The sequence below is a fragment of the Delphinus delphis genome, chromosome 2, assembly GCF_949987515.2.
Source record: "Delphinus delphis chromosome 2, mDelDel1.2, whole genome shotgun sequence".
Lineage (NCBI taxonomy): Eukaryota > Metazoa > Chordata > Mammalia > Artiodactyla > Delphinidae > Delphinus > Delphinus delphis.
The window spans coordinates 34,518,976-34,531,909 of NC_082684.1; the positions used below are offsets into that span (position 1 = coordinate 34,518,976).

Below are 12,934 nucleotides of genomic sequence, written 5' to 3' on the forward strand. Positions count from 1 at the left end.
ACAATTATAAATATATATGCACCCAACATTGGAAGGAACTGAATACATAGGGCAACTGCTAACATCTATAACAGAGGAAATTGACAGTAACACAACAATAGTGGGGGACTTTAACACCTCACTTACACCAATGGACAGATCATCCAGACAGAAAATTAATAAGGAAACACAATCTTTAAATGATACAATAGACCAGATAGATTTAATTGATTTTTTTTTTTATGGAGCATTTTCATTTATTAAACATTTGTTAAAGTATAACATACAACATACAGAAAGTGCAAAAATCATAATAGAGTTAAATAAATTTTCACAAACTGAACCCAGTCAACTCACATCAAGAGAATGTCACTGGTTTCTTCTATTAACGACCACTCTCTCCTCTAATAACCATTATCCTGACGAATATGAAGTATTTTTTTCAGATTTTATTTTCTTTTACTTTTTTTTGATTCCCAAAGTAAAGACATTGATAAAGCAAATACAATCTGCAATAATAAATACATCTATAAATACATCTACAAATACATTAAATTATTGTATAATTTAGACTGTAAATATGGTCTATTTTTACTCCTTTCCCATAGAATACATTTGATCACACATTTTTTATACAGCAGGTTCTTATTAGTCATCCATTTTATACACATCAGTGTATACATGTCAATCCCAATCGCCCAATTCATCACACCACCACCACCACCCCACACCGCTTTCCCCTGCTTGGTGTCCATACGTTTGTTCCCTACATCTGTGTCTCTATTTCTGCCCTGCAAGCCAGTTCATCTGTACCATTTTTCTAGGTTCCACATATATGCGTTAATATACGATATTTGTTTTTCGCTTTCTGACTTACTTCACTCTGTATGACAGTCTCTAGATCCATCCATGTCTCTACAAATGACCCAATTTTGTTCCTTTTTATGGCTGAGTAATATTCCATTGTATATATGTACCATATCTCCTTTACCCATTCAGCTGTCAATGGGCATTTAGGTTGCCTCCATGACCTGGCTATTGTAAATAGTGCTGCAATGAACATTGTGGAGCATGTGTCTTTTTGAATTGTGGTTTTCTCTGGGTATATGACCAGTAGTGGGATTGCTGGATCATATGGTAATTCTATTTTTACTTTTTTAAGGAACTTCCATACTGTTCTCCATAGTGGCTGTATCAGTTTACATTCCCACCAACAGTGCAAGAGGGTTCCCTTTTCTCCACACCCTCTCCAGCATTTGTTGTTTGTAGATTTTCTGATGATGCCCATTCTAAACAGTGTGAGGTGATACTTCATTGTAGTTTTGTTTTGCATTTCTCTAATGATTAGTGATGTTGAGCGGCTTTTCATGTGCTTCTTGGCCATCTGTACGTCTTCTTTGGAGAAGTGTCTATTTACGTCTTCTGCCCATTTTTGGATTGGGTTGTTTGTTTTTTTACTATCGAGCTGCATGAGCTGTTTATATTATTTTGGAGATTAATCCTTTGTCTGTTGATTCGTTTCCAAATATTTTCTCCCATTCTGAGGGTTGTCTTTTCGTCTTGTTCATGGTTTCCTTTGCTATGCAAAAGCTTTTAAGTTTCATTAGGTCCCATTTGTTTATTTTTGTTTTTATTTCCATTACTCTAGGAGGTGGGTCAAAAAGGATCTTGCTGTGATTTATGTCAAAGAGTGTTCTTCCTATGTTTTCCTCTAAGAGTTTTTTAGTGTCCGGTCTTACATTTAGGTCTCTAGTCCATTTTGAGTTTTATTTTTGTGTATGGTGTTAAGGAGTGTTCTAATTTCATTCTTTTACATGTAGCTGTCCACTTTTCCCAGCACCACTTACTGAAGAGACTGTCTTTTCTCCATTGTATATTCTTGCCTGCTTTGTCATACGTAAGTTGACCATAGGTGTGTGGGTTTAACTCTGGGCTTTCTATCTTGTTCCATTGATCTATGTTTCTGTTTTTGTGACAGTACCATATTGTCTTGAATACTGTAGCTATGTAGTATAGTCTGAAGTCAGGGAGTCTGATTCCTCCAGCTCCGTTTTTTTCCCTCAAGACTACTTTGGCTATTTGGAGTCTTTTGTGTCTCCATACAGATTTTAAGATTTTTTGTTCTACTTCCATAAAAATTGCCACTGGTAATTTGATAGGGATTGCATTGAATCTGTAGATTGCTTTCAGTAGTCTAGTCATTTTCACAATATTGTTTTTTCCAACCAAGAACATGGTATCTCTCTCCATCTGTTGGTATCATCTTTCATTTCTTTCATCAGTGTCTTATATTTTTCTGCATACAGGTCTTTTGTCTCCCTACATAGGTGTATTCCTAGGCATTTTATTCTTTTTGTTGCAATGGTAAATGGGAGTGTTTCCTTAATTTCTCTTTCAGATTTTTCATCATTAGTGTATAGGAATGTAAGAGATTTCTGTGCATTAATTTTGTATCTTGAAACTTTACCAAATTCATTGATGAGCTATAGTAGTTTTCTGGTGGCATCTTTAGGATTCTCTATGTATAGTATCATGTCATCTGCCAACAGTGACAGTTTAACTTCTTCTTTTCCAATTTGTATTCCTTTTATTTCTTTTTCTTCTCTGATTGCCGAGGCTTGGACTTCCAAAACTATGTTGAATAACAGTGGTGAGAGTGGATATCCTTGTCTTGTTCCTGATCTTAGAGGAAATGCTTTCAATTATTCACCATTAAGAATGATGTTTGCTGTGGGTTTGTCGTATATGGCCTTTATTATGTTGAGGTAGGTTCCCTCAATGCCCACTTTCTGGAGAGTTTTTATCATAAATGGGTGTTGAATTTTGTGGAAAGCTTTTTCTGCATCTATTGAGATGATCATATGGTTTTTATTCTTCAATTTGCTGATATGGTGTATCACATTGATTGATTTGTGTATACTGAAGAATCCTTGCATCCCTGGGATAAATCCCACTTGATCATGGTGTATGACCCTTTTAATGTGTTGTTGGATTCTGTTGGCAGGTATTTTGTTGAGGATTTTTGCATCTATATTCATCAATGTATTGGTCTGTAATTTTCTTTTTTTGTAGTATCTTTGTCTGGTTTTGGTATCAGAGTAACTGTGGCCTCATACAATGAGTTTGGGTGTATTCCTTCCTCCGCAATTTTCTGGAAGCGTTTGAGAAGAATGGGTGTCAGCTCTTCTCTAAATGGTTGGTAGAATTCACCTGTGAAGCCATCTGGTCCTGGACTTTTGTTTGTTGGAAGATTTTAAATCACAGTTTCAATTTCATTACTTGTGATTGGTCTGTTCATATTTTCTATTTCGTCCTGGTTCAGTCTTGGAGGTTATACCTTTCTAAGAATTTGTCCATTTCTTTCAGGTTGTCCATTTTATTGGCATAGAGTTGCTTGTAGTAGTCTCTTAGGATGCTTTGTATTTCTGCAGTGTCTGTTGTAACTTCTCCTTTTTCATTTCTAATTCTATTGATTTGAGTCCTCTGCCTCTTTTTCTTGATGAGTCTGACTAATGGTTTATCAATTTTGCTTATCTTCTAAAAGACAAGCAGCTTTTAGTTTTCTTGAACTAAAAGAACCAGCTTTTAGTTTTATTGATGTTTGCTATTGTTTTCTTTGTTTCTATTTCAGTTATTTCTGCTCTGATCTTTATGATTTCTTTCCTTCCACTAACTTTGGGTTTTGTTTGTTCTTCTTTACCTAGTTCCTTTAGGTGTAACGTTAGAATATTTATTTGAGATTTTTCTTGTTTCTTGAGGTATGCTTGTATAGCTATAAACTTCCCTCTTAGAACTGCTTTTGCTGTACCTCATAGGTTTGGGATTGTCACGTTTTCATTGTCATTTGTCTCTAGGTATTTTTTGATTTCCTCTTTGATTTCTTCAGTGATCTCTTGGTTATTTAGTAACGTAGTATTTAGCCTCTATGTGTTTTTGTTTTTTACGTTATTTCCCCGTAATTCATTTCTAATCTCATAGCATTGTGGTCAGAAAAGATGCTTGATATGATTTCAACTTTCTTAAATTTACTGAGGCTTGATTTGTGACCCAAGATGTGATCTATCCTGAAGAATGTTCCATGTGCACTTGAGGAGAAAGTGTAATCTGCTGTTTTGGGATGGAATGTCCTATGAATATCAATTAAATCTACCTGGTCTATTGTGTCATTTAAAGCTTCTGTTTCCTTATTTATTTTCATTTTAGATGACCTGTCCATTGGTGTGAGGTGTTAATGTCCCCCACTATTATTGTGTTACTGTTGATTTTGTCTTTTACAGCTGTTAGCAGTTGCCTTATGTATTGAGGTGCTCCTATGTTGGGTGCATACATATTTATAATTGTTACATCTTCTTCTTGGATTGATCCCTTGATCATTATGTTGTGTCCTTCCTTGTCTCTTGTAACATTCTTTATTTTAAAGTCTATTTTATCTGATATGGGTATTGCCACTCCAGCTTTCTTTTGATTTCCATTTGCATAGACTATCTTTTTCCATCCCCTCACTTTCAGTCTGTATGTGTCCCTAGGTCTGAAATGGGTCTCTTCTAGACAGCATATAGATGGGTCTTCTTTTTGTACGCATTCAGCAAGCCTGTGGCTTTTGGTTGGAGCATTTAATCCATTCACGTTTAAGGTAATTATTGATATGTAAGTTCGTTTACCATTTTCTTAATTATTTTGGGTTTGTTATTGTAGTTCCTTTTTTTCTCTTGTGTTTCCCACTTAGAGAAGTTCCTTTACCATTTGTTGTAGAGCTGGTTTGGTGGTGCTGCATTCTCTTAGTTTTTGCTTGTCTGTAAAGCTTTTGATTTCTCCATCAATTCTGAATGAGATCCTTGCCAGGTAGAGTAATCTTGGTTGTATGTTTTTCCCTTTCATCCATCACTTTAAGTATATCATGACACTCCCTTCTGGCTTGTAGAGTTTCTGTTGAGAAATCAGCTGTTAACCTTATGGGAGTTACCTTGTATATTATTTGTCATTTTTCCCTTGCTGCTTTCAATAATTTTTCTTTGTCTTTAATATTTGCCAATTTGATTACTATGTGTCTCAGCCTGTTTCTCCTTGGGTTTATCCTGTATGGGACTCGTTGCACTTCCTGGACTTGGGTGGCTATTTTGTTCCCCATGTTAGGGAAGTTTTCGACTATAATTTCTTCAAAGATTTTCTCAGGTCCTTTCTCTCTCTCTTCTCCCTCTGGGACCACTATAATGCGAATGTTGTTGAGTTTAATGTTGTCCCAGAGGTCTCTTAGGCTGTCTTCATTTCTTTTCATTCTTTTTTCTTTATTCTGTTCTGCAGCAGTGAATTCCACCATTCTGTCTTCCAAGTCACTTATCCCTTCTTCTGCCTCAGTTATTCTGCTATTGATTCCTTCTAGTGTACTTTTCATTTCAGTCATTGTATTGTTCATCTCTGTTTGTTTGTTCTTTAATTCTTCTAGGTCTTTGTTAAACATTTCTTTCATCTTCTTGATCTTTGCCTCCATTGGTCCTGGATCATCTTCACTATCATTATTCTGAATTCTTTTTCTGGAAGGTTGCCTATCTCCACTCCATTTAGTTGTTTTTCTGGGGTTTTTGTCTTGTTCCTTCATCTGGTCCATAGTCCTCTGCCTTTTCATCCTGTCTATCTTTCTGTGAATGTGGTTTTTGTTCGACAGGCTGCAGGATTGTAGTTCTTCTTGCTTCTGTTGTCTGCCCTCTGGTGGATGAGGCTATTTAAGAAGGTTGTGCAGGTTTCCTGATGGGAAGGACTGGTGGTGGGTAAAACTGGGTGCTGCTCTGCTGGGCAGAGCTCAGTAAAACTTTAATCTGTTTGACTGCTGATGGGTGGGGCTGGGCTTCCCACCTGTTGGTTGTTTGGCCTGAGGCAAACCAAAACTGGAGCTTACCTGGGCTCTTTGGTGGGGTTAATGGCAGACTCTGGGAGGGCTCATGCCAAGGAGTGCTTCCCAGAACTTCTGCTGCCAGTGTCCTTGTCCCTGTGGTGAGCCACAGCCACCTCCTGCCTCTGCAGGAAACCCTCCACACTAGCAGGTGGGTCTGGTTCAGTCTCCCCTGGGTTCACTGCTCATTCCCCTGGGTCCTGATGGGAACACTACTTTGTGTGTGCCCTCCAATAGTGGAGTCTCTGTTTCCCCCAGTCTTGTCGAAGTCTTGCAATCAAATCCCACTAGCCTTCAAAGTCTGATTCTCCAGGAATTCCTCCTCCTGTTGCCAGACCCCCAGGTTGGGAAGCCTGACGTGTGGCTCAGAACCTTCACTCCCGTGGGTGGACTTCCGTGGTATAATTATTCTCCAGTCTGTGAGTCGCCCACCCAGCAATTATGGGATTTCATTTTGTTCTGACTGCACCCCTCCTACCGTCGCATTGTGGCTTCTCCTTTGTCTTTGGATGTGGGGTATCTTTTTTGGTGAGTTCCAGTGTCTTCCTGTCAATGATTGTCCAGCAGCTACCTGTGATTCTGGTGTTCTCACAAGAGGGAGTGAGAGCACGTCCTTCTACTCCGCTCTCTTGGTTCAGGCCTTCGATTTAATTGATATTCATAGGACATTCCATCCAAAAACAGCAGATTACACTTTCATCGCAAGTGCACATGGAACATTCTCTAGGACTGATCACATCTTGGGTCACAAATCAAGCCTCAGTAAATTTAAGAAAATTGAAATCATATCAAGCATCTTTTCTGACCACAAAACTATGAGATTAGAAAGCAATTACAGGGAAAAAACGTAAAAAACACAAACACATGGAGGATAAAAAATACGTTACTAAATAACCAAGAGATCACTGAAGAAATCAAAGAGGAAATCAAAAAATACCTAGAGACAAATGAAAACAAAAACACGACGATCCAAAACCTATGGGATGCAGCAAAAGCAGTTCTAAGAGGTAAGTTTATAGCAATACAAGCTTACCTCAAGAAGCAAGAAAATCTCAAATAAACAATCTAACCTTACACCTAAAGGAACTAGATAGAGAAGAACAAACAAATCCCAAAGTTAGTGGAAGGAAAGAAATCATGAAGATCAGAGCAGAAATAACTGAAATAGAAACAAAGAAAACAATAGCAAACATCAATAAAACTAAAAGCTGGTTCTTTGAGAAGATAAACAAAATTGATAAACCATTAGCCAGACTCATCAAGAAAAAGAGGGAGGGCTTCCCTGGTGGCGCAGTGGTTGAGAGTCCACCTGCTGATGCAGGGGACGTGGGTTTGTGCCCCGGTCCGGGAGGATCCAACATGCCACGGAGCAGCTGGGCCCGTGAGCCATGGCCGCTGAGCCTGCGCGTCCGGAGCCTGTGCTCTGAAACGGGAGAGGCCACAAGTGAGAGGCCCAGGTACGGCAAAAAAAAAAAAAATGAAAAAGAAAAAGAGGGAGAGGACTCAAATCAATAAAATTAGAAATGAAAAAGGAGAAGTTACAAAAGACACCGCAGAAATACAAAGCATCCTAAGAAACTACTACAAGCAACTCTATGCCCATAAAATGGGCAACCTGGAAGAAACGGACAAATTCTTAGAAAGGTATAACCTTCCAAGAATGAACCAGGAAGAAATAGAAAATATGAACAGACCAATCATAAGTAATGAAATTGAAACTGATTAAAAGATCTTCCAACAAACAAAAGTCCAGGACCAGATGGTGTCACAGGTGAATTCTATCAAACATTTAGAGAAGAGCTAACATACATCCTTCTCAAACTCTTCCAAAAAATTGCAGAGGAAGGAACACTCCCAAACTCATTTTATGAGACCACCATCACCCTGATACCAAAACCAGACAAAGATACTACAAAAACAGAAAATTACAGACCAATATCACTGATGAATATAGATGCAATAATCCTCAACAAAATACTAGCAAACAGAATCCAACAACACATTAATAGGATCATACACCATGATGAAGTGGGATTTATCCCAGGGATGCAAGTATTCTTCAATATACACAAATGAATCAATGTGATACACTGTAACAGGAAATTGAAGAATAAAAACCATATGGTCATCTCAATAGATGCAGAAAAAGCTTTCCACAAAATTCAACAACGATTTATGATAAAAACTCTTCAGGAAGTGGACATAGAGGGAACCTACCTCAACATAATAAAGACCATATATGACAAACCAACAGCAAACATCATTCTCAGTGGTGAAAAACTGAAAGCATTTCCTCTAAGATCAGGAACAAGAAAAGGATGTCCACTCTCATCACTATTATTCAACATAGTTTTGGAAGTCCTAGCCACGGCAATCAGAGAAGAAAAAGAAATAAAAGGAATACAAATTGGAAAAGAAGAAGTAAAACTGTCACTCTTTGCAGATGACATGATACTATACATAGAGAATCCTAAAGATGCCACCAGAAAACTACTAGAGCTCATCAATGCATCTGGTAAAGTTGCAGGATACAAAATTAATGCACAGAAATCTCTTGCAGTCCTATACACTAACAACGAAAGATCAGAAAGAGAAATTAACACTCCCATTTACCACTGCAACAAAAAGAATAAAATACCTAGGAATAAACCTACCTAAGGAGTTAAAAGACCTGTACTCAGAAAACTATAAGACACTGATGAAAGAAATCAAAGATGACATAAACAGATGGAGAGATATTCCATGTTGTTGGATTAGAAGAATCAAACTTGTGAAAATGATGTACTACCCAAAGTAATCTACAGATTCAATGCAATCCCTATCAAATTACCAGTGGCAATTTTTACAGAACTAGAACAAGAAATCTAAAAATTTGTATGGAGACACAAAAGACCCCAAAGAGCCAAAGCAGTCTTGAGGGAAAAAAACGGAGCCGGAGGAATCAGACTTCCTGACTTCAGACATACTATAAAGCTACAGGAATCAAGACAACATGGTACTGGTGCAAAAACAGAAATACAGATCAATGAAACAGGATAGAACGCCCAGAGATAAACCTACGCACCTATGGTCAACTAATCTATGACAAAGGAGGCAAGGATATACAATGGAGAAAAGACAGTCTCTTTAATAAGTGGTGCTGGGAAAACTGGACAGTTACATGTAAAAGAATGAAATTAGAACACTCCTTAACACCATACACAAAAATAAAACTCATAATGGATTAAAGACCTAAATGTAAGGCTGGGCACTATAAAACTCTTAGAGGAAAACATAGGAAGAACACTCTTTGACATAAATCACAGCAAGATCTTTTTTGATCCATGGCCTAGAGTAATGGAAATAAAAACAAAAATAAACAAATGGGACCTAATGAAACTTAAAAGCTTTTGCACAGCAAAGGAAACTACAAAGAAGACAAAAAGACAACCCTCAGAATGGGAGAAAATATTTGCAAACGAATCAACAAAGGATTAATCTCCAAAATATATAAACAGCTCATGCAGCTCAATATTAAAAAAAAAAACAACCCAATCCAAAAATGGGCAGAAGACCTAGACATTTCTCCAAAGAAGACATACAGATGGCCAAGAAGCACATGAAAAGCTGCTGAACATCACTAATCATTAGAGAAATGTAAATCAAAACTGCAATGATTTATCACCTCACACCAGTTAAAATGTGCATCATCAGAACATCTACAAACAACAAATGCTGGAGAGGGTGTTCGTGGGAATGTAAATTGATACAGCCACTATGGAGAACAGTATGGAGGTTCCCTAAAAAGCTAAATATAGAATTACCATATGACACAGCAATCCCACTACTGGGCATATACCCAGAGAAAATCATAATTCAAAAAGACACATGCTCCCCAATGTTCATTGCAGCACTATTTACAATAGCCAGGTCATGGAAGTAACCTAAATGCCCATCAACAGACGAATGGGTAAAGAAGATGTGGTACATATATACAATGGAATATTACTCAGCCATAAAGAGGAACGAAACTGTGTCATTTGTAGAGACGTGGATGGATCTAGAGACTGTCATACAGAGTGAAGTAAGTCAGAAAGAGAAAAACAAATATCGTATATTAACACGTATATATGGAACCTAGAAAAATGGTACAGATGAACTGGTTTGCAGGGCAGAAATAGAGACACAGATGTAGAGAACAAACGTATGGACACCAAGGGGAGAAAGTGGCGGGGGGTGGGGATCGTGGTGTGATGAATTGAGAGACTGGGATTGACATGTATACACTGATGTGTATAAAATGGATGACTAATAAGAACCTGCTGTATAAAAAAAAAAATAAAATTATTTTTTTAAATAGCCGAATGATTTATAAAAAGATATTCCAGCTCATTAGTAATCAGGAAAATGAAAACTAAGATCACAAAGATGGGCAGAAACTGAGAAGTCAGATAATACCAAGGTAAGAAGACACGGAGCAAGAGGTATTCGTGCACATCGCTCATAGGAATGTAAACAGGCACAACCACTCTGGAAAACAATTTGTCCTGATTCTGCAATGTTACCTATGTGCATACTCTATAATAACCAGCAAATCACTCCAAGGGAGATCCCCTAGACAGGAGCCAGCTAGTAAATATTTTAGGCTTTGCAAACCATGAGGTCTCTGCCACAACTAACGCAACTCTGCCTTGTATCTCAAAAACTGCCACAGACAAAATGTAAACAAATGAACATAGTTGTGTTACAATAAAACTTTATTTATAAAAAACAGGCAGCTGTCCAGATTTGATCACTGCGCAGTAGTTTGCCAATCTGTGCCCTAGAGAAATACCTGTACATGTGATCCAGGAGACATGTACAACAGTTTTCACAGGACTTGTTTATATTAGCAGCAAACTGCTAATATTTGGAAACAACCCAAATGTTCACTCACAGGAGAAGGGATAAATAAACTGTGGCCATATTTTCAAAACGGAGTATGACACAGCAGTGAAAATGAATTATACTCTTGCTACTTGCAACATGGATAAATCTTAGAAAATAATATTAAGTGGAAAAATCAATTCATAGAAGAGATATGATTTAATCACCAATATATTGTGTAATAGAGCTCAAAAATAAGCAAAACTAAATAAAATGCTACATTTCCTATGTATATGAGTGATAAAGGAAAACTATAGGTATTGGTAACCATTGGGGAAAAAAAGTACAGCAATGGTAGAATCACTATGCTGTACACCTGACACCAATATAATATTGTAAATCAACTATACTTCAATTAAAAAAAAAAGATAGCAATGGTGGAAATTCAGAATGGAAGTTACCTCCCAACAGAAGGCCAAAGATGGGATCAGGGAGGAGCCCACAGATGGTTTCAATGATTTTGGTATTGTTCTGCGTTTTATGTTGGGTCACAGGCTCATAAATGTTCATAACTTACACATGCAGGATGTATTTAATCTTGTATACCTAAGATAGATATTAAATTTTTGTTTTTAATACAAGGTCAACAAATACTCCCTGTACTCAGCTGAAAAATCCCAAAAAGACTGCAGAGGCTACCTGGAGCTGAAACAGAAAGTAGAGAACTTGCCTCTAATAAGCAATCAGGGTATTTATATCCCATGTCAGCCAATCAGATGATGAAAAAACATCTAATGGCTTGTAACTATCTCTTGGATTCAGAAAGAATTGATAAAAGCTACATGAGAAAGTATTGAAACTATTCCAAAACTTAAAAAATAAGAAAGTATTTGTTGGTTAATCTTCCTGAAGTTTTGCTATTTAAATAAGTAAGTTTATAACTGTGGATCACAATTACTATAAAGCCTCTTCTTTTTTTTTTTTTAAATAAACCTATTTCAACAAAGGTCCAACTAGATCACAAAAAGATTATGTAAGATAGGATTCTGGCACCATCTGGTGGCAGTGCCCTGCAACAGCACATTCTAATTTCTATTAAAGGTTAATTCACTCTTTCGTTCATTTACCTACTATCCAATAGGCATCTACTAGGCATAGCACATACATATTTTAAAATCTTTCTTGGTGGGCTTCCCTGGTGGTGCAGTAGTTAAGAATCCGCCTGCCAATTCAGGGGACACGGGTTCGAGCCCTGGTCCAGGAAGATCCCATATGCCGCAGAGCAACTAAGCCCATGTGCCACAACTACTGCGCCTGCACTCTAGAGCCCACGAGCCACAACTGCTCAGTCTGCGACCCACAACTACTGAGCCCGTGTGCCACAACTACTGAAGTCCACGTGCCTAGAGCCCGTGCTCTGCAACAAGAGAAGCCACCAAAATGAGAAGCCCATGCACCGCAACGAAAAGTAGCTCCCACTTGCCACAACCAGAGAAAAGCCCACACGCAGCAACGAAGACCCAATACAGCCAAAAATAAAATAAATAAAAATTAAAAAAAAAAAAACTTTATAAAAAAAAAATCTTTCTTGGAAGACCGGAAATAAAATAATGTATACTACCTAAAACAGGTCCCCTATTTTCAAGGGAAAATATCTACAGTTAAATTTATGCCTATCAGAATATAAGCGTCTACTCTTGTTAAAAGTTTGTTTCAAGCATCTATTCCCCTAGAACTCTCACGCAAGAAGTCCCTCAGGAGTGTTTTGGTAAACATAGTCTATGGAGTCACCACATGAGGACCAGTAAGCACATGAATGCACTTTTCAAGGAAAAGAACTGTTGTGGCTTTAAAATATCCTCAAATTCTTGACACTTCTTTCAAAACGTAGAGTCTAATTTCCCTTTCCTTGAATGTGGGCTGGACTTAATTACCCGCTTCTAAAGAAGAGAAAGTGGCAGAAGTGATGGTATATAACTTCCAAAGCTGAATCATCAAAGCAATAGCCATTTCCATCTTGCCTGAGGGAGTCAGACATCGTGTCACGAGGAGACTCAAGCAACCTGTGGAGAGCCCTCTGGGGAGGAATCGTGACCTCCGCCAACAACCAGCACCAACCTGCCCCCTCGCATCCTTCGCCAATATCACTGAGCTAAGCCACCCCCAAAGAAATGGAAATCAATGTTTATTGTTGTTTAAGCCACTTAGTTTGGGGGTAATTTG

General features: G+C 37.8%; 1 protein-coding gene across 1 annotated transcript in view; it reads right to left on the reverse strand.

Annotated features, from left to right (window-relative positions):
- The window catches only part of RAD51B (RAD51 paralog B), a 609,003-nt gene that overhangs the window by 582,200 nt on the left and 13,869 nt on the right, over nt 1-12,934 (reverse strand). The gene's annotated exons all lie outside the window — the stretch shown is intronic.